Raw genomic sequence first — 21,749 nt, 5'->3', positions numbered from 1 at the left:
GTAATATAGGCGACGACACGCAGTTAACCACGAGAAACTAGGAAGTGGATCAGTCCACGCTGTATCACAATGGGCCAATCTTCAGAGCCTAAGTGTGTCAAGGTACTTCACCCTGGCTGCCGCATCTAACCTAACCTAACCAAGTTCCAGACATAACATTATTTTCTAAATAGTTGTTAGTTCTGTATTTGAAACAATTACAACAACTTTATTTTGTTTTGCCTACTTTTCCAATTCAACATAATTGTCTCTCTTAACGTTAATCAAAGCAACGTTAATCTTTTTTTGTTTTAAAATAGAATGTGAATTCAGTTGAATTTATTTTTAACTGCTCATTAGACCTGTAAATCAAAATCCTAAGTTATTCATGGAGGCAAAGAAGATTTTTTATTAAAATAAGAACAACGGTTTCCTGATGCGTTCAAACAGTACTAGGTAAATACGTTTATCAACACTATTTGCCGTGAGAAAAAGTTACTTGCCAACACTGTTTTATGACACTTGCTTGGGTAGCTTAAAAAAGTGTTCAGTCAGTGTTTGGCCGACCAGTGGAACGGTTGTGGAATATTTATTATTTCTGGTTTTTTCATTTATTTCCATAAGTACAATTTGTTTTAATTTATGAACTGATTTTTATCGGCTTAAAGCTTTCTTGTTATTTTCATTTTTTGTTCAGTCGGTCTTTGGCCATTCACTTGGGCAGTCATAGAATATCTATTATTTCTGGTTCTCTTATTTATTTACTAATTTACAATTTGTTTTTATTTATTATTTGATTTTTATCTTCTTAAAACTTTCTTGTTATTTTCAATTTTGATTTTGTCCTTTTGCCATTCATTTGAAATATGAATGTGAAGACCTGTGGTTGTTCAGTTCGATCTTTAAATTGTCTTTCCTCTTACTCTAGGCCACTATTAGCAGTATGTTTCAAATCTAATTCATGGAACCGAATAGCTTGAAAATTTGTTCAGTCGGTCGTTGGCCATTCATTTCGGCAGTCATAGAATATCTATTATTTCTGGTTCTCTTATTTATTTACTAAATTACAATTTGTTTTTATTTATTATTTGATTTTTATCTTAAAACTTTCGTGTTATTTTCAATTTTGATTTTGTCCTTTTGCCATTCATTTGAAATATGAATGTGAAGACCTGTGGTTGTTCAGTTCGATCTTTAAATTGTCTTTCCTCTTACTCTAGGCCACTATTAGCAGTATGTTTCAAATCTAATTCATGAAACCGAATAGCTTGAAAATTTGTTCAGTCGGTCGTTGGCCATTCACTTGGGCAGTCATAGAATATCTATTATTTCCGGTTTTCTCAATTATTTTTTTAAATACAAGTTGTTTAATTTACTATTTGATTTTTATCTTTTTAAAACTTTCTTGTTATTTTCAATTTTGACTTTGTCCTTTTGCCATTCATTTGAAATATGAATGTGAAGACCTGTGGTTGTTCAGTTCGATCTTAAAACTGTCTTTCCTCTTACTCTAGGCCACTATTAGCAGTATGTTTCAAATCTAATTCATGGAACTTGAATAGTTTGAAAATTTGTTCAGTCGGTCGTTGGCCATTTATTTCGGCAGTCATAGAATATCTATTATTTCTGGTTCTCTTATTTATTTACTAAATTACAATTTGTTTTTATTTATTATTTGATTTTTATCTTAAAACTTTCGTGTTATTTTCAATTTTGATTTTGTCCTTTTGCCATTCATTTGAAATATGAATGTGAAGACCTGTGGTTGTTCAGTTCGATCTTTAAATTGTCTTTCCTCTTACTCTAGGCCACTATTAGCAGTATGTTTCAAATCTAATTCATGGAACCGAATAGCTTGAAAATTTGTTCAGTCGGTCGTTGGCCATTCACTTGGGCAGTCATAGAATATCTATTATTTCTGGTTCTCTTATTTATTTACTAATTTACAATTTGTTTTTATTTATTATTTGATTTTTATCTTAAAACTTTCTTGTTATTTTCAATTTTGATTTTGTCCTTTTGCCATTCATTTGAAATATGAATGTGAAGACCTGTGGTTGTTCAGTTCGATCTTTAAATTGTCTTTCCTCTTACTCTAGGCCACTATTAGCAGTATGTTTCAAATCTAATTCATGGAACCGAATAGCTTGAAAATTTGTTCAGTCGGTCGTTGGCCATTCATTTCGGCAGTCATAAAATATCTATTATTTCTGGTTCTCTTATTTATTTACTAATATACAATTTGTTTTTATTTATTATTTGATTTTTATCTTTTTAAAACTTTCTTGTTATTTTCAATTTTGATTTTGTCCTTTTGCCATTCATTTGAAATATGAATGTAAAGACCTGTGGTTGTTCAGTTCGATCTTTAAACTGTCTTTCCTCTTACTCTAGGCCATAATTAGCAGTATGTTTCAAATCTAATTCATGGAACCGAATAGCTGGAAAATTTGTTCAGTCGGTCGTTGGCCATTCATTTCGGCAGTCATAGAATATCTATTATTTCTGGTTCTCTTATTTATTTGCTTAAATACAATTTGTTTTAATTTATTATTTGATTTTTATCTTAAAACTTTCGTGTTATTTTCAATTTTGATTTTGTCCTTTTGCCATTCATTTGAAATATGAATGTGAAGACCTGTGGTTGTTCAGTTCGATCTTTAAATTGTCTTTCCTCTTACTCTAGGCAGTATGTTTCAAATCTAATTCATGGAACTCGAATAGTTTGAAAATTTGTTCAGTCGGTCTTTGGTCATTCACTTAGGCAGTCATAGAATATCTATTATTTCTGGTTCTCTTATTTATTTACTAATATACAATTTGTTTTTATTTATTATTTGATTTTTATCTTTTTAAAACTTTCTTGTTATTTTCAATTTTGATTTTGTCCTTTTGCCATTCATTTGAAATATGAATGTGAAGACCTGTGGTTGTTCAGTTCGATCTTAAAACTGTCTTTCCTCTTACTCTAGGCCACTATTAGCAGTATGTTTCAAATCTAATTCATGGAACTTGAATAGTTTGAAAATTTGTTCAGTCGGTCGTTGGCCATTTATTTCGGCAGTCATAGAATATCTATTATTTCTGGTTCTCTTATTTATTTGCTTAAATACAATTTGTTTTAATTTATTATTTGATTTTTATCTTCTTAAAGCTTTCTTCTTATTTTCAATTTTGATTTTGTCCTTTTGCCATTCATTTGAAATATGAATGTGAAGACCTGTGGTTGTTCAGTTCGATCTTTAAATTGTCTTTCCTCATACTCTAGGCCACTATTAGCAGTATGTTTCAAATCTAATTCATGGAACCGAATAGCTTGAAAATTTGTTCAGTCGGTCGTTGGCCATTCACTTGGGCAGTCATAGAATAACTATTATTTCTGGTTCTCTTATTTATTTACTAATTTACAATTTGTTTTTATTTATTATTTGATTTTTATCTTCTTAAAACTTTCTTGTTATTTTCAATTTTGATTTTGTCCTTTTGCCATTCATTTGAAATATGAATGTGAAGACCTGTGGTTGTTCAGTTCGATCTTTAAATTGTCTTTCCTCTTACTCTAGGCCACTATTAGCAGTATGTTTCAAATCTAATTCATGGAACCGAATAGCTTGAAAATTTGTTCAGTCGGTCGTTGGCCATTCATTTCGGCAGTCATAGAATATCTATTATTTCTGGTTCTCTTATTTATTTACTAAATTACAATTTGTTTTTATTTATTATTTGATTTTTATCTTAAAACTTTCGTGTTATTTTCAATTTTGATTTTGTCCTTTTGCCATTCATTTGAAATATGAATGTGAAGACCTGTGGTTGTTCAGTTCGATCTTTAAATTGTCTTTCCTCTTACTCTAGGCCACTATTAGCAGTATGTTTCAAATCTAATTCATGAAACCGAATAGCTTGAAAATTTGTTCAGTCGGTCGTTGGCCATTCACTTGGGCAGTCATAGAATATCTATTATTTCCGGTTTTCTCAATTATTTTTTTAAATACAAGTTGTTTAATTTACTATTTGATTTTTATCTTTTTAAAACTTTCTTGTTATTTTCAATTTTGACTTTGTCCTTTTGCCATTCATTTGAAATATGAATGTGAAGACCTGTGGTTGTTCAGTTCGATCTTAAAACTGTCTTTCCTCTTACTCTAGGCCACTATTAGCAGTATGTTTCAAATCTAATTCATGGAACCGAATAGCTGGAAAATTTGTTCAGTCGGTCGTTGGCCATTCATTTCGGCAGTCATAGAATATCTATTATTTCTGGTTCTCTTATTTATTTACTAATATACAATTTGTTTTTATTTATTATTTGATTTTTATCTTTTTAAAACTTTCTTGTTATTTTCAATTTTGATTTTGTCCTTTTGCCATTCATTTAAATTATGAATGTGAAGACCTGTGGTTGTTCAGTTCGATCTTTAAATTGTCTTTCCTCTTACTCTAGGCCACTATTAGCAGTATGTTTCAAATCTAATTCATGGAACCGAATAGCTTGAAAATTTGTTCAGTCGGTCGTTGGCCATTCACTTGGGCAGTCATAGAATATCTATTATTTCCGGTTTTCTCATTTATTTTCTTAAAAACAAGTTGTTTAATTTATTATTTGATTTTTATCTTTTTAAAACTTTCTTGTTATTTTCAATTTTGATTTTGTCCTTTTGCCATTCATTTGAAATATGAATGTGAAGACCTGTGGTTGTTCAGTTCGATCTTTAAACTGTCTTTCCTCTTACTCTAGGGCAATATTAGTATTATATATCACATTATACTTCAAAAATTTGTTCAGTCGGTCAGTGAAGCGGTAGTAGAGTATTTATTATTTCTGGTTTTCTAATTTTGTTATCTGTTTTTTTTTTATATTTTTTCTTAAATACAATTTGTTTTAATTTATGAACTGATTTTGTCTACTTGAAGTTTTCTAGTTATTTTCATTTTTTAATTTCGCACTTATGCCATTTACTTGAAATATAGATGGGAAGACCTGTGGTAATTCAGTTCGAATTTTAATCTTACTCTTCTCTCTTGGGCAACATAGTATGTTTCAAATTCAGATGTTGGTACATTTATTCAAAGACAAATAATCGTATTTAAGTTATTTCAGGAGCTGTCTTGTGAGTCACTGAGGTGATTTTTAAGCCGTGCATTATGCCGAATGGTGAATGTTTTTCTTGCATTCGATTTCTGATCGTCATGTAAGACAGTTTGATAATTTGAGTCCCCACTGTTCAAATTTCAAAGCGATAATTGTTAGCTTGTGTTTCTCTGTCATGCAAAGGAATAAGAGAGCAAAAGTCCAAGTATCTGCAATTAAGAATATACCTTTCTCACTCATTGATGTTACAATAAGCTCTTCGTAAGCCAATTTCGCAATTTCGTAATTTCTACTTGGGATATTCGTTATGAATGTTTTTTCTGACTTAGTAAGTGTCATTTATTTTCGATTTCTTTTCAATTTAAATAAAATTTAATTTCATTTATTTTTGAGAAGTTATAGGGAAAAGATGTTGGCCTAACAATATTCCTGAATTCTTATTTTTGAGTAACATCTATACCTTTGGGATGTACACTGCCATGCACTTGAATAGGGACAAGATTTTCTAGCACTTGTATTGTGTTTTTGTCTTTTTTTGACAAAAGACTGCTCTCAAATGCTTTGGTGTTTCAGACAAAGGGCAGATTTACTTTAATACAAAGTGAAATAAAAACAATTAAATTTGTGTATTCTTAAATCATTATTTATTTTTAGTAGATTTTAGTTAAAACTGTTAAAATATAAGGATCAAAAACAGGCCTTTTTTCTTTTATTGGCATCCAGTCAGGAAAAAAAATGTGTTAAAAGGAATCCAAATTATTTCTACTACTAACCACTCCCATATTTGCTTGATTTGGCTTTGCTTCTGACCATGAGGAAAGCGCTTTAAGGACATCGAAGCCATTCCATTCTGAATGACATGCCGGTTGACGGCCTAAAACGCTCTTGATCTTGCAAAATGTCGAATTGAACAGTAATAATAATTTTATCAATTATATTACTTCTATGTTTTTATTTTCAATTAGCCCTGTTTACTTTGGGGCGCATCTTGCCTTACCACAAGGAAACGTCCACAAAATCATATGTGGATTTGAAATTGGAAAGTGTGAAAAATGTTAGTACCCTTTACCAAATTGTTAGAGTAACTAATGCCTCTGCTGATCATGAATACACTATTCATATGTCTCTAAGAACTGTCTTCACGGTCTTTGTCACGCTTGACGATGAAAACATTGCTTTTTTGTGATTAATCACGATCGTTCGACCAATGACCGCTGGAAGTACGTGGCATTATAGAAATGACAAACGAATCACGTCTATAAGCAAATAAATACTCATACATATACTACGTACTTATACATATTGGCCATGCAAGGGGGTCAGCATCTAACCGGTGATGAAAGCTGCTGCTGCTGCCTCTGCATTTACATAAATCAACGAAGAAATTGTCATTTGATGCAACTCATACTCACAGAAAGAAAGAAAATTGCACGTTAACATGAAAATTCACTTTTTCGGATTGCATGCAACAAATTCACACGCGAGTACCACAAATACACTTAAATAAAAAAATCTGTATAAGTCAAGAAGATCAATCTAGAACATATCTTTTAATTATTCCCCAAATGAAATCTAATCTGGAGCATAATTTGAAGATATCAACACTGTTAAAGAGTTCTATTTGATTGCAGCCAAGCTTTTACGCAATATATTTAATTACCTTATCAAATTAGTTAATAATTAAAAGGGGTTAGGCAGTACTAATTGTATCCTATTTGAAGGGTTATTTGTTAGACAAATGAATTAGTTGATAATTCCTTTGCTGGAATAAATTGCAGATACATTATTATTGTATATCGTTTAGAAGAATCACATTTTAAAGCACATACAAATCCAAGAGTTTCAAAAAAAAAGAAAATCTTCCTACATAACTGTCTCCAATACTGACTAACAAAAGTAATCTCAGTTAAAATTTCGAAAAGCATTTGCAATAAATAATGATGCTGGTTTCAAATCTGCTTTTCTATGAGTTGGAATCATACTTAATAAATTGTTATAACTCGAGTTCCACTGATTAAATAACAAACAGTTGATTTTGCAAAGTCACTTTTTTCTTGCAGTGTGCAGAGCGTGGAAAGTCGCATGTGCTAGACAGCTTTAATACATTTCCATTGCAACTTGCTGTGTGTTCGCTCCAATTTTCAAATGACGACTGTGACAACAAAAAAACAGCTTCAATACCGTCAATAAATTAAATAGACCAAAAAATAAAAATTGAAGTAACGAACGAAAATAAAGTGTGGCGCAGATTTCTTGAGTTCCGTTGGGTTCCGTTACGTATTCGTAATTAAAGTTTTAAATTACTTTGACGGGGCGTGTGTATGAGTTCAGTTTTTATATACATATATATGTTCATACATACATACATATGTGTGTGTGTGCGAATGATTAATGGGCATTGTTTCGCATACGCCCCGTTGCCCCACAAAGTCACAGGCGGCGGCGTTGTTGCAGCAAAAGTTGCGCGCCTGCCACTTAATGCAAATTACAAACAGCAACAAGTGTGGCCGAAACACATCAGCAACAACACACAATGCTGCAGAGTCAGCATTTGAAAAGCCGTTTAATACATACGCACACACACACACACACACAAGCACGCTTGCCACATGGGGCTGTGATGGAAACTAAGGTTGTTGCTGGCGACTGCCTCATAAATAGTTGCAGATGCGAGTTGCCGTTTGGTCTGTTGTTGTTGTTGTTGTGTGATGACAGGCCCATGTTTGGGCGGTTGTTGTTTTTTTCTCGTTGCTGCCGCTTTTGATGCTATTCCAAGCGATCTTTATTTCGTTTTTTTTTTTGTCTCATTGAATTGAATGAAAATGAAAACCAGGTTTGCGGGTCGCCGACATCAGTTGTAACTGCAATTCACACAAACAATCGTCACAACTTCATAGATACATAGTTATATACATATGTACATATACTTCTGTATGTTTGTATGCCTGCTTGTTTGTTTTTTTAACGGCTTACGAAATGTTGCAAAATTCTTGGTTTTGATTGCATTAAGTTATTGCTTTTTATCGCATCATTTGCATTATTGACCCAATTTGATGTGCAGCTGTGTGATAAGCGAAAAGCTCCCTTATGTTAACATTTCAATTAATTTAACAGCGCACTTTAAGCGCTCATGCTGTGATCTCTGGTCACACTAAATTTGAGCGCGCCATTTAAACTACTGGCGTGCCGTCTCCCTCGCACACGACAAGACCATTTCGTCAACATCGTCTGTTTGCTAGGCAAAGAAAACGAAAACAAAAGCATAAAAGCAAAGAATTTTGCCATTGGTTCGTTTGCTTTGCTGTGTTGACTTTGACTTTGCGTTTGCTGGGGATTTTTGTTTTTGTGCTGTCTCTTTTTGGCCGCATGCCTTGTCGGCTGTTTGTTGAACTTGAGGCCAGAACGCGAACCTGTATTGAATTTTATGCGATTTGTTTTTCATTTTCTGCTGTTGTTGCTTTTTTGTGTTTAATACAAAATGCTCTGCACTAAGCTGCGCTTTCGTCACAAAACTTGTTTTTGCGGCTCTAATGTGATTTACGCCACATAGTTTTGCAGATACAATCATACATACATACATACATACAATGTATGTATGTACAAATAAACGTACCTAGACATTTGTCGGCTGATGTCTCTGTCGGCTGCTGTTTGGTTTGAACTTCAGTTAAGGAATGCTTTGGTGGCCGTTAAATCAATTTGAGACGAATCGACTTAATTAAAATTTGTTTGGCTAATGAACAATGACATGCCTATGCCTGACACTGCGGGCCGGAATAGCTTCAACTTCTCTACTAATTAAGCGCAGTTCAAAGCCAATGAACGACGCGCTGACAAAGAAGTGCCCTGTTTACAGCATCCGCAACAGCAGAAACACAAAACAACAACAACTTCTTCACCCATAAGTCTTGCCCAACTGCTGCTGCTTTTGTGGGTCGTCGTCGCATGCCTCTGGAGAAATGCACTGAAGCAACAGCAGAAGAAGCATCGACAACAACAGCAGCAGAAGAATCAGAACAAAACGCAACTCCGAAGCCAAATGCACTTACATTGCAGTCATGGTATAACGAAGTTAGAAGGTATGGCATGCGGTGATCCGTTATAAGCTGTTCTCTTTGTGTGACATATTAGTGCTACCAACTTATTATCAACAGTTTTTCGCGCAATGCAGCTAAAAACACTGTCCTACACAGTCTTACATCTGATTGTTGACTTGATTAATTAAAATAAATAAAAGCTAGCTACATGGGGACATAAATTCATCGCTTACTAATAAGTGGCGTATTATGACGTACTTTTGCAGTGAGAGTAAAATTGTTGTAGTCTGTAACGCCATACCTTCTCTCTTTTTCTCATGTGTACAAACAATGCAGTCAATGCAGAGAGTCGGCAGCAAGAGATGTTGAAGCTCAAGCAAAGGAATGCGAAACGGCACGAGCAACAATGCAAGCCGAAGTGCTGGAGCTGGAGTTGGTATTTGGAGTTGCCAGCAGTGTTGTTAGTTTAGCGATTTTTCCGCCAAAACTCCACATAACATAATAAGAACAAGCAGTTCAAACTACTGTATCATATAGCAATAATTGAAATGATAGCTCTTCAAATAAGACTAGTCGAAGAATCTTTTTTGAAGATATTGAATTTAAATGTTACATCGTTTTACATATGTGCATATACTATTTGCAAACCTAGAAATCGTAAAATAAAATTAGAGTAATACAAAATGATTCCAACAAAAATAGCTGTAAAAGACTTTTCTGGCATCAATAAAACGGAAGAGCTTGTGTAAATAGAGCTTAATTGTTGTGAGATAATAATGAAGAAAACTAGGCGTTTTTCAGCAGCATTTTAATTCGTTTAGCAATTTCTAGCCTTTTCGGTTTCAGATCTAGCTTTTTCTCACACTTAAGAATTGACAGCACTGGCCGTGAGCATAAGCTGGCGCACGACTTCAACACTCAACTGCGACAGCGGCTTGAATTGAAATTTCTCAGCTCTTCGTCAGTTGCTTCGCAGTCGTTTGTTGTGAGAGACGTGTGTGCGCGCGTTGAATGTTTGGTTTTTAAATTTAATGTGCGCATGCGTGAGGTTTGTTTGTGTTTCTGTGTCTACTATGCAAATGCTTTAAATTTGTGCAACGAGATATGAGGAAAATGCATATTATAATCAAATTGATGGCAAAATCATAGCCAAATTGGATCAACTGTGAAGCCAGTTGTTGTGTTCAATTGAAGTGAAATGAAAGTTGCGGCCAGAGCGACAAAAGTGAAAAGCCCACAGCGCCTACAAGAAATTTGCGTGTGCGCTTAAGAATCTAGCCAAACCACTTGGTAAATCCTACACACACGCATACACATCGCAATTTCACCAAGAACAGGCTGGCTGGAGTGTGTGTGTGTGTGGCTTCCGTGTTAGCGCCTGCGTTTACTTCTGCGTCTACGCCTTCGTCTTCTCACGTCTAATTTTGTGGATTACAAGCAATTTGCTGGCTGGGCTGTGTTTCGGTTCCTGAATTCTTCAATGGTAATTAAATGAGATGACGTTTCTGCGTTTAAGCTTTAAGTCATATTTGTCTCATACACTTTGGCTAACTGTAAACTGCTTAGGTTTGACTTTTTTCCCCCTCCTCTTCTTCCTCAATTTCTTGTGCATGTCGTCGCCGTCGCCGTCACCGTTGTCGACCTCAAAACGGACCTCTAAGAAGTTGTTATGGGCTCGCAGTGTACACAGGGGGGTCAGCTTACGGTTAAGTGTGCGAGCCGCTACTGCAAAAACAAAAAAAGAAAAATGTTCTCTATAGATCGAAATATAGGCTTGCATGTCTGCGCGACCGAGTATTGTTCAGTTTGTTTCATTAACTTCACTTTGCTAACGCTGCACGCTAATTATACGCCTCTATGCTTCTTTATACGGTTAGTTCTACGTAAATTACTTGAGCTACATACACACACACACACATACATCGTACGTAAGTGTGTGTATCTAGCAGATTGCTTGACTGAAAGACTGAATAGCTGACTAGCTGACTTACTGACTGACAGATTGCAGTCGTTAACTGTGACGTTCAGTTTGTTATTATTATTGTTGTTGTGCGCTTTGCGGCTCGCCAAAATGGCAAAATCCCAACAACAACAAAATGAATAGGGAGAAGAAAAACACCGAAAAAAACTGAAAAACATGGAATGCAGTTAATATGCACATTTTCAAGTTTTGAGCGGATAACAAATTGATTTGCCACACTTCTAGAATTCAGCCGCGTTATAGATAAATGCGAAGATAGCGAAATACATTGGGGAAAACCCCTCCCAATAGCAACTGATGCATGAGTAATGATTTATACTTTTGCTAAATTTCAAAATTTATATCCACAAATTACGCACAGGGCGATAAGCGCATGAGCAACAATTCAGTAATACTTATAACGTGTTGAACTGAAGAGCTGATAAGATCATCAAAACAGAGACACCACATACCCACCCACAGCGCCGTCCACCTAGGTAGCACCCATATGAAAATGCTGATAAATAACTTGATATGACCATACTTATAATCAATTATGTACTTATATCCGGATGTATACTTTTCAAGGTAGTTTTTAAGCATAGTGTGTAAAAATTACTCACATGGCTTGAGCCACCTGAATTGAAGTATATAGTTTGTTTTTGAGATGGGATATCAAAAAGGAACAAGTTTAAGGTCGAATCGAAGCTCAGTTTTTCTTAAAATAAATATATCTGGATACAATTTAAATCGTTCAAATATATCTTAAAGCTGCCATGGAAACGATGTTAACATTGTAGATTTAGGAGGCATATACACATAACTAGCTTGTTTTCCATAGCAAGCCGATTTAAATAAATAGTAATTTAATGAATAATTTTTAAACATTACGGGAACTAGTTTTATCAAAACAATGTACAGCTAGCTGAAATAAAGAGATGTACATATATACAAAGCTATAAGGCATTTGCAAATTAAATTAAATTAAGATAAATTTCCAGTTTTATAAAGTCATAAAGTGCACCCAAAATAATAGGAGTAGGGAAACTCTTCATGAAGTTGGAACAATCGTATTTTTGTGATTCCATGTAATATACTATTTTGTACAATTTTCCAGTACTTTCTGATCAAACCTAAATTTAGTTTCCCATTTCTTCTGGATAGAGCCAAGCACTGAAGTTTTGACGGCGTGCGTTGATTTAAAAATGTCTTTTTGAGTGTTATTGCTTTATGATATTGTTATTAACATATTATTTTTAATTAAAAAAATGTATACATTAGGACATTAAAGCACCAATTTGTGGATAATTTTAACGAATTAAGTTTTAAGCTAGCACTACTTTGTTTTGAACGCAGCTGTAGGTAGTATTTATATAAATTATTATTATTATAGTGTTTATTTATCTTCCTTTTTTATCCAATGCAAAAATAATAAACTCTGTGAAAATATCCTTGGCAACATATATCTTTTATATCTTTATCAAAATCTATCGGACCCGATGAATTTGCTCAAATCCGACAGCCTGCAGAGTTATTCGTTTTGTAAGGCCTTGGATTTAGTGTGCCCCACTTGTTGTTTTTGAAAACATTTTGTTTTTGTATATGAAAACGAATTCGAAACGAAGACAATTTTTTTTGCTCTTTTTTTGCTGCCAATTCAAGCACCAGACATTACTCTGGACTTGATATAAAACACTAATCTAGTGTCTGCAAAACTTTCAGTCAAGACCCATATAAGTAGCTCTTACTATGTATGTAAGATTTGTCATCATTCAAGAAACATAGCAGTTTTTGTGCACGAAAGAGTGATTTGTGTTCTCCCAAAATATCACACCAGAATATTAAATATTGAACCTATTCGAGTGATTGTTAGTGCACTTTACTTGCACTTGTCCAGCGTCAATTGAACAAATTGAATTTGCAACAAACTAGGCGAGCGTCTAGTCCTCCCCAATGGGCAACTGAAAAGGCAAGAAAGCATGAATAATACAATTCATGCACTTCAGAAGACAATAGGACAGACACATATGTATGTATGTCGCCTCAAAGCATATTTATTATAGTATATAGTAGGATATGTACATATGCATATAGTGGGCAGCTATGGTGCGAGTAAATAAGTCTGTGGCAAACAAAAAGCCAGACCATGTAAATAGGAACAACCCTTGAGTGGTTTGGTTTGTTGTGCGTGGATGGAGGGGGCCGCGGGTTCTGCTCAAAACTATCGACCCTTGCCCAAGGCATGGCACCCACAATAGGTATAGAACACAATACAGATTCGTGTTTATTTACGCCACTTTTTAATTTGTCGTTTTTTCTTGCCACTTCTGCTTCTGCCTAATATAACGCATACGCCACATTGACCGCCTCCGGCATTGACTGGTTAAGGGTGCTTTCCGCATAAAACGCTTTTGCATATAGGGGTTGCCATAGTCGAACCAACTCGAGTGCCTTTCAGTTGGTCGTGGCTCTTCGATGGGACGACAGTTGTTTTTTTGTTGAGGGATATTACTCTTGGTTTGGTTATTGGCGGGTTGTCCGGGCAACCGGCTAAACAAAAACAAAACAAGGTGTGTTTCTCAATCCTACTCGTAATTGGAATTGTGTTGAAGGTCCCTGCAGTTCTGAGCGATGATGTAAACGATAATGGCGTGATAAAATATTGAAATGGGCGTGAAAAATATGTGCATAATTACGAAAAAATTGCCAAACAAAAAGGTGGAAAACATTCAAAGTAAGAAAACTGTGTTTATTTTGTTGAGCAGGTCGCGTATGCCAACTGCCAACAAATGCGGTTGAATAATTTGCCATAAAACGTTTTCTTGTGACACACAAGGCCACTTAAGAAAAAATTACTTAACAATATTGTTGACTTTTCGGGGTATTCATTCGAAATGTGATTTTTGTGATTAACAAAAATAAGTAATAGCCCTTAAATCCACAATTGTCAATTTTGATTCGGCTGACAGAAGTGCATCCAAGGAGACGAAATAAACATGTGGCTGCCACTTGATATGGCAGCTATTTTAAATTTTGAAGAAATTAAGAGTTCTGTGCTAGTGCTAGAATTAGACAATTATAATAACTAATGTTCTTACCTTATCAAAATAATTGCTGATTTGATTGATCTATACATTAAAATAAAAATACTTGCTAAAAAAAATCAGTTTATTGGTCTAAAGAAAACATTTAAAAGGATATAGTTTTCCAATTAACATACACATTTGTGTCTAAAAGTTCAGCACAAACTATCTCCAATTTACTCAAATTGCTTTTTTGAATAGAATTTGTTTGGTTTTATCTTTACTTTGATTTTAAAGGATATGTGAAAGTTCAATTCCGGTGTTCAAGTCCTTTCTATATGTAACTAGACAGTTTTTTATTATATTTAGAAGACGCTTGATTAGAAAACCCTCATCGCACGAGCATATTTTTAGAATTCAATTCAATTTTCAAGGACTGCATCAATTACCTTCAAAGTTTGTCATTTTTCGAATTATCATTAATGCTGCACATAAAATGTCTTTTTTAGTCCTTATTGATGGAATAAAACAACCCAGTTTCTAATCAATAAATTTATAAATGTGTTGTATTAAGGCACTTAAGGTACCATTATTTTAAGTAATTTAAATCTTTCTACATCTTTAAAATGTTGACTTAAGAGAATTTGAATTGCTTGTGAAATTAAGTTACTAAAAAGATTTATAATTGTGATGTGCGAAACAATCTTTATTATTAATTCTCACCATACACACCTTTAATATATATATATGGCTGTGAGATGTCTAGGTAGAAACCTCTTTATATTAACATTGGGAAAAATGAATTCTTGAAATGAATATAAATAAATATCTTTCCGAGTTATTTTTAAACCATATTTTTTACCCAAAACTGCAAATCCATTCGTTTGTTAGAAGAAATAATAAAAAACTATATTTAAAAATTTTCTCTGTGCTATTATCAATAAAATGATGGCTCAACGGTTTCGGCTTTTATTGTAAATATAATAATTTTTGTGATTGTGCATTATCTCTAAATGGTTCAAATAATTACACATCTTCCTAAAAGCTGTGCATATTCTTTAATTATTTTATTGTTACAGCCGCTCATTTGCATGGCTATAAATAGAAAATTAATGTTTATTACGAATGTGTGAGTTTCTTTTCTTAATTTCTCAATTCTTCTGAGTCGCTGGCGTGCATAAATCTGCGTTGGGGCCTGGGACAGTTCATTAGTCCCACAGCTGCCGCCAAGCCCAGAGACGTTCCGCAAAAGGAAAAGTAAACTTTCACATTTCTAATGGCGTCTTTTTTCGGCTTTTGTTTTTGCTGTGAATCTTCTTTCTACATTTATGCTTTTTGCCCTGTTAAATGTTAAATGGCAATAAATTTTCTTTGATTTAATTTATAGAAATTAAAATATTTCTTTCTTCTTGCGAAGCAAAGCTGACTATGCGTCGGAAATTAGCTTGATCTGTCCAACTGTCCGACTCTCGGAGTGTCTCGATTATTATTTATTTATCACATCTTTTCCGCATTCATTCATGAAGAGTAGCTGCAGATTATTTCGTTTATCTTTCTGCTTTTGGCTTTTTGGTGTTGGCTGGCGTGTCTAATCGCTCTGCTCAGTTCTATGCATTGTACAAGTAGTGATATTCAACAAAGACATCTTTGGTCTTGAGTCAGCTGCACACCATACTCGTATTTGCTGACGGGGGGTGTTGAAAACAGATTCCACTTTCTCCATTTTGAAAAATCAAACAACATTTAATCTGTGGACATAACTGTTTGGCAATCAAGTGCCATTGCGACCAAACACACTCGCACACTCAAAAAACACATACCCAAACGAAATGAAAACCGAAAATCTGAGACTGTGTATATGAGACTGTCATCATTTGTAGGCCTGGCCAACACCTGGAATTATGGCCACTTCATTATGTGCGCCCGTCCATTTGTGAGAGAGATTAAACAAAAGCGCATCCGCTCCCAAAAGACTTGCATTGTATCTCTTGTTTGTTTGTTTGTCTGTTATATGAAATTTGCATATAAAGATGTCGCTTAAAATAAAAAAAAAAAAAACAAAAAAATGCTTTCAAATGCACCATGTGAGTCGATCTCATCAATGGAAATGGAAGACGACAGTCTATACGTGACCTGAGAATTGCTGAATGCATTTTTCCATTATGATTGTGTACTCTTCTGTGTTTATTTATTTTATCAGCCACAGATTTATATGCAGACGAAGCTACAGTCAAGCATAGTGCATGCATTCAGGGCATGTTTTTTGATAACTTCACAATAAATTATTCATATACGAGCATTGAAAGTTTAGTCCCATTGCAAAACTTTTGTCTCTATGTGAAAATAGCTAAAGAAAAAACCAAAACATATTCCATTTGCAACAGATGACCAAATGTTTTCCATTAGAAATGACCATGTTTTATATTGTAAGACTAACAGCCAGAAAAGCTATATTGTTCCTCTACAAAGAACAAAGTTTAACACTAAGTTGTGTTTTACAAGTAGATACCATTGCTTTTTAATGCGATACTGTTGCCCCATTTTCTTAGTTCAGGGCATTCAAACAGATCATATTACGAACCCAGGCATTTCCCGATATGTCTGCATCTAAAAGAAGTGAGCGCTACTTTACTGATCTTGATTCGGATATCTTAGAAAGTTATAAGTTATAATTAGAAGACCTTGACAAAACAAAATGAATTTTGGGATCCATTTTAATTACTTAGCACTACATTCATAGATATTTGATTTTTCTAAACCTTGTCTGCTAGATATATTGATGTATTAAAATTCTAAAAAATTATTATGTTATTATTAAACCACTTTCAATATTGTTTAACATTTTATTAGTTCACATTTTTTTATACATAAAAACCTCAGAAACTGTTTATTGCCAATATTCTCTGTGTTTCTCGCTCCAAGTACCGGAATGACGCTTAAGATACCACTTTTCGAAACATTTTAAAGAGTTCAGAAATATATAACAAACAAAAGATTACCGTCCTATCTATATGAGCAGAGATAGAACTTAGAATAGCAGCAGAAGTGCTAAAAAATTTGAGACTTTCTTCAGATAAAGTTTTGTACAATACAAGAACATTTATTTGATTTATTAAAAGATCATTGTTTAATTACTTTAAATAACAAAACTTATAATACGGTATAAAATAATGGAACTGTCATTAGTATGATAAAAAATAAATTATATTTCTTTGTTAAAGAACGAACAATGATATCGGTAAAAGGTTAAAGCCATTAAATGATATTCCTGCCTCAAATATAAGACAAACCACTAGAAACAATCGGTTCGAAAATAACTCTTTTTAGTTATGTCTTTAAAAATTCATTTGCGTCTAAATCAGAATCAACAGAATAGGATTGCAGGATACTGTTTTGTAAATTTAAAATATTTAGGAAATCTCCACTGTCTATGGGTCTGTTTGTGACTGCATTTTATGCGAGTATTTCAAAATTGATTTCAATGCCGGTGCGTCTGTCAATTGTTTACGGTTTCCATATTCGATGTGAGCTTCGTGTTGCTTGGCTTTTTGATATGCAAAACATTTTTATTGGCCAGGCTGAAAAGTTGTTGACCGTAGACAAGAGCTGCTACCACACGGCCTTAGTTTCGGGCCTTATAAGTAATTGTTGATACGCGTAAATGCCAGCAATTGTAAAAGCCAACAAAATGGAGGGCCTTAGATAACAGCGACGAAGCGCACTTTAATGTGAATTCCCGCACTCTTAATCACTTAAGGTGGCACGAAAAATATGAAAATGAATTTTTGATGCTAATTTTGTTAATTGAATAAGAGATTTAAAATGCTTTGGCAGCTCGTTATTAATACGCACGAGTCTCGCATTTCACACGTTTCGCAGGGGGCCAAGAATTTAATCAATCCAACTGGTTGTTGTCTTCCCGCCCCCTCTCCCTCTCTCTGTCACACATTCGATATATATATACTATATATATATTTAATTTAAGATTAAAACTTGTTTTTGCATTTGGCACACGTTCAAATATGCGTTTAAGTGTTGTCGCATAGCAAGAGGCATTAGCATGTTTTATACTCAAACCTACATACATACAAGTATATATATACATATCTCTTTGTCCGATACGATGCGACGCGGAAATCGCTCCAAATGTGTAAACAATTTCACTTCGGGGGCAGTTGGCTTGCACATGCAATTATCAAAAATGTAATGCCAATTAAAAATTAGCTCACAAAATAAACACCAAAAATATTCGAGCAATTGTTGAAAAGTAAACACCTCAAATGTTTTTTCTTCTTCTTTTTTTCACATTTCGCCGCCCCAACAAAGCACGGCTAATAAACCACAAATGAAAATATGGCCGAGATGTTTGCGCAATCAACGATTTTAGCTTTTTATTTACAAATGCGAATCTATGTTTGTGTTTCGGTTTAATGCAGTTTTTTTTACTTCTACCCTTCAGGTAATGGGTATTGTATTTTTGAAATGAAAGCAGAAAACTTTTGGGAGAGAAACTGTAATGGAGCTAATTGGAAACATTTTAGGATGAGTCGAATATTGAATATTGAAATTCTGGTTTAAGAGCTATCCGCTATATATGAAAACTTCTTGATAAAAATACCAAAAGAAAATTTTGAATGCATCTGTTTCCATTTCCTTTCGAAGTTTTATAAAAAAAACTCCCAAGATGTGTTGAAACTGGTTACAAAGCTTGTTCAAATTGAATATTTTGTAAATATCACAATCAAAAACAACTTGACGAGATAAGAAACTTACGACGAAAGCAAGACAGCAAGCAATTTAGAAAATGTCAATGTCTGGACACAGCTATGTTTAAGAATTTCATTTTAATGATTCACAAGGGGTTAAGCACAAGCAATTCTTTTGGAGAATACTCTTATAAATGAAATGACAAATTTCGGTTTGATATTGACGTTCATTAGAAAGGTCCTTCATTACAAAGGTCGTTCAATCCTGCCGGATTCTAACCAGGTTTAAGTAATCGATTTTTAAAAAATTGGTCAACGAATTGGAAAACTGAATTTAATTTCGGAAAGTATGTCAATCTTCATAGGTGCCTTAAACGAAATTTCAAAACTGTGTAACTGGAAAAAGTATTAGTACTGGGGCTTTCGTCACCACATGGACTGCCCTCCATGGTAACATGTTGAGGAAAACTCGAAGGAAAACGGCTTTATGCTATATACTCGTATTTTAATGGCACGGAACTGGAATAAATGCAATTAAATAATTGTAGTACTTAATGTAATACTATAAATGGTCGTAAAAAAATGTAAATAAACTTATGGCTGCCAAAAATAAAACAAAAGTTCAAGGGGAACTACAGCCATTAGAATTGCTTGAAAATGTTTCAAGATGGGTCGCAATTAGCAGGTACCTCTGTGAAGTGAAGGATAGATTAAATGGATTTTTAAAAGAGCTAGGAAATATTTGGAGAACGATTTAAAATTTCTGAACGGCATTCAAGAACGAGTGAGATACGAAACAATCCGCAGAAGTCATTAGGTTTGACGATAATTAAATATTTCCATACATTTGAAAGAGTATTTGAAATAGTAGTTAACAAATAGTTAACACATCAATGTTTTTGGTTTTATTTAAATAAAAAAAGCTTTTATGATATGTTTGTTATTCTCGCCATGCACGAAGCAAATGTGACGCGAAAAAGAAGAAGACGCGTTCAAACGTCCAACGAAGCGCAAAGGCAAAAGCGGCTTAAGCCCCATTTTGACGGCATTCACACATATGAGTATACAAGTATCGTACCAAGAAATACATTTTTTTATGTAATCGCCCATTATAATTGGTGTTTGTATGTGACAAATTCATGAAAGGGTAGGTAACTGGGTTGGCGGGAAGAGGGAAGAGGGAGGAGGGAGGCAGAAACGGTCGGCAGCAACATGTGCGTCGGTTATGTGGCTAAGCCAGCACTACAACAACAATGTGCATATATCTGACATACATATATAGTATATGATTGGGTCGATAGCAACGATAAAACATATATCACGCATACGGCAGGTTGGCACGAGCACGTGCCTGTAATTTTTTATTTGCCAATATGGCATAATAAAACCAAAACCAAAAAAAGTTGAAAGAATAATCATATTGAAGCCTTGGACAACCGATTATTTCAATGATCAGTAAATAGACGTATGTATAAGACCGCTTACTCTGTGGAAGTCTTTCTATGGGAAGTACTGGAATCAAAGCTAGCATTAACAGCTGCTTGCTGCGTTGGGAAGGTACAGGCAGAGATAACATTTATGGTTATACCCTCATATCTTTCATGAAAGCAAAATTCGAGGAATTGCCAAAGCCAGACAAAATTGTACACCGCGAACGAATGGGAGGTATATATGTATGTACATACATAGGTATTGGAAAATATAATCTACATACAAAGTTTGGTGTCTCTTGCTGCAATAGTTTGCCCAAATGGCCTAACTTCCTCGACATTCTATCTGTGAACAGACGTGGATAGCCTGAACAAACATTGGTATAGAACAACAGATCGTTTTGTCTTGCCCCAGCCATCAGATCACTTTGTGGGGTCTACCACGCCTTATTCTGTGCTTTACTTGGTATACCTTACCAAACTTAGTATACCCTTCCCCCTTTGGGTAGGAAATGTATGCCGAGTTAACATACTATACATGTCAAAAATTAATTCTAAATTATCCTTTGAGTGAGAAGAAACACAATTCATCAGCGTACCATTCACTTTAGTTATTTTATTCGTCAGCAATCAATAGAAATAGTCATCATATGGTAGTTTAATTTAGTCTGCTCATGCAGATTATCGTAACACTAAAATGATTCGTAGGATTACTGTAAGTCACCAACATTTGAATTGAATACAAGTAGTTCGTTGTGTAATGCATTGAAAGAGGTTTTAAGTAATTTATTCCTAAAGGGAGTTGTAATGAAAAGTGAAAACTTCAAGTCATCTTGTTACGTTTTCTAATTAAACTGAGCTTTTAAGCAGTCAAAGATTTCTATTGAAATAAAACAAGTAATGAAATGCTTTATCAAAAATCAATAATAGGTCTGCACTAAAAGGTGCATTTCTGTATTTAGATCAGCTTTTAATTTAAAATGGTACTATTTCGTTATTTAAGAATATTATTTCTTTGAGAGGACCTTTATTAATAATCTGATAAAGAAAGAACATTAACCAGTTCCTGACCCATTTTTAATTATTAATTTATTAATCAATTAATAATAATTAAACATTTTAAATTTTAAAAAAAGCGAGCTTTTGATGTTTTTAGCAGCAACTCAATGAAATCCAATCCTTACTCTAATGTTATTTATTAGCAGAAGGCACATATCGGACCACAACTGATCGAAACAGAATACTATTGTTAAATCTTATAAAATTTAATATAAGTCTAACCAGTTTTCTAAATTTATTTAAAGACTTTTTTAACCTTTTAAAAACGTACTCAAATGACAATTGTCCACACCTTACTTATTTACGAGTATCTTTTCCTATGCAGCAATAAATTTTGACGGCAACAAGAAACAATTATCTACTTATTTATTGTCTTGGGCCGCGTCATGAACTTGATTTGGTACAAAGACTTGGCTACTAACTATGTTTGCTTATATATTTTTATATACATACAAGTATATAC

The 21,749-nt window shown here is 34.0% G+C and overlaps 1 protein-coding gene across 1 annotated transcript in view; it reads left to right on the top strand.

The window, feature by feature from the left end:
- The window catches only part of LOC115632713, a 28,919-nt gene that overhangs the window by 5,664 nt on the left and 1,506 nt on the right, over positions 1–21,749 (top strand). The window lies entirely within an intron of this gene.

The sequence above is a fragment of the Scaptodrosophila lebanonensis genome, unplaced genomic scaffold (assembly GCF_003285725.1).
Source record: "Scaptodrosophila lebanonensis strain 11010-0011.00,11010-0021.00 unplaced genomic scaffold, SlebRS2 tig00001415-arrow-pilon, whole genome shotgun sequence".
Classification (NCBI taxonomy): domain Eukaryota; kingdom Metazoa; phylum Arthropoda; class Insecta; order Diptera; family Drosophilidae; genus Scaptodrosophila; species Scaptodrosophila lebanonensis.
The sequence above is the reverse complement of the archived record's forward strand: the minus strand, read 5'-3'. Positions and strand labels throughout refer to the sequence as shown.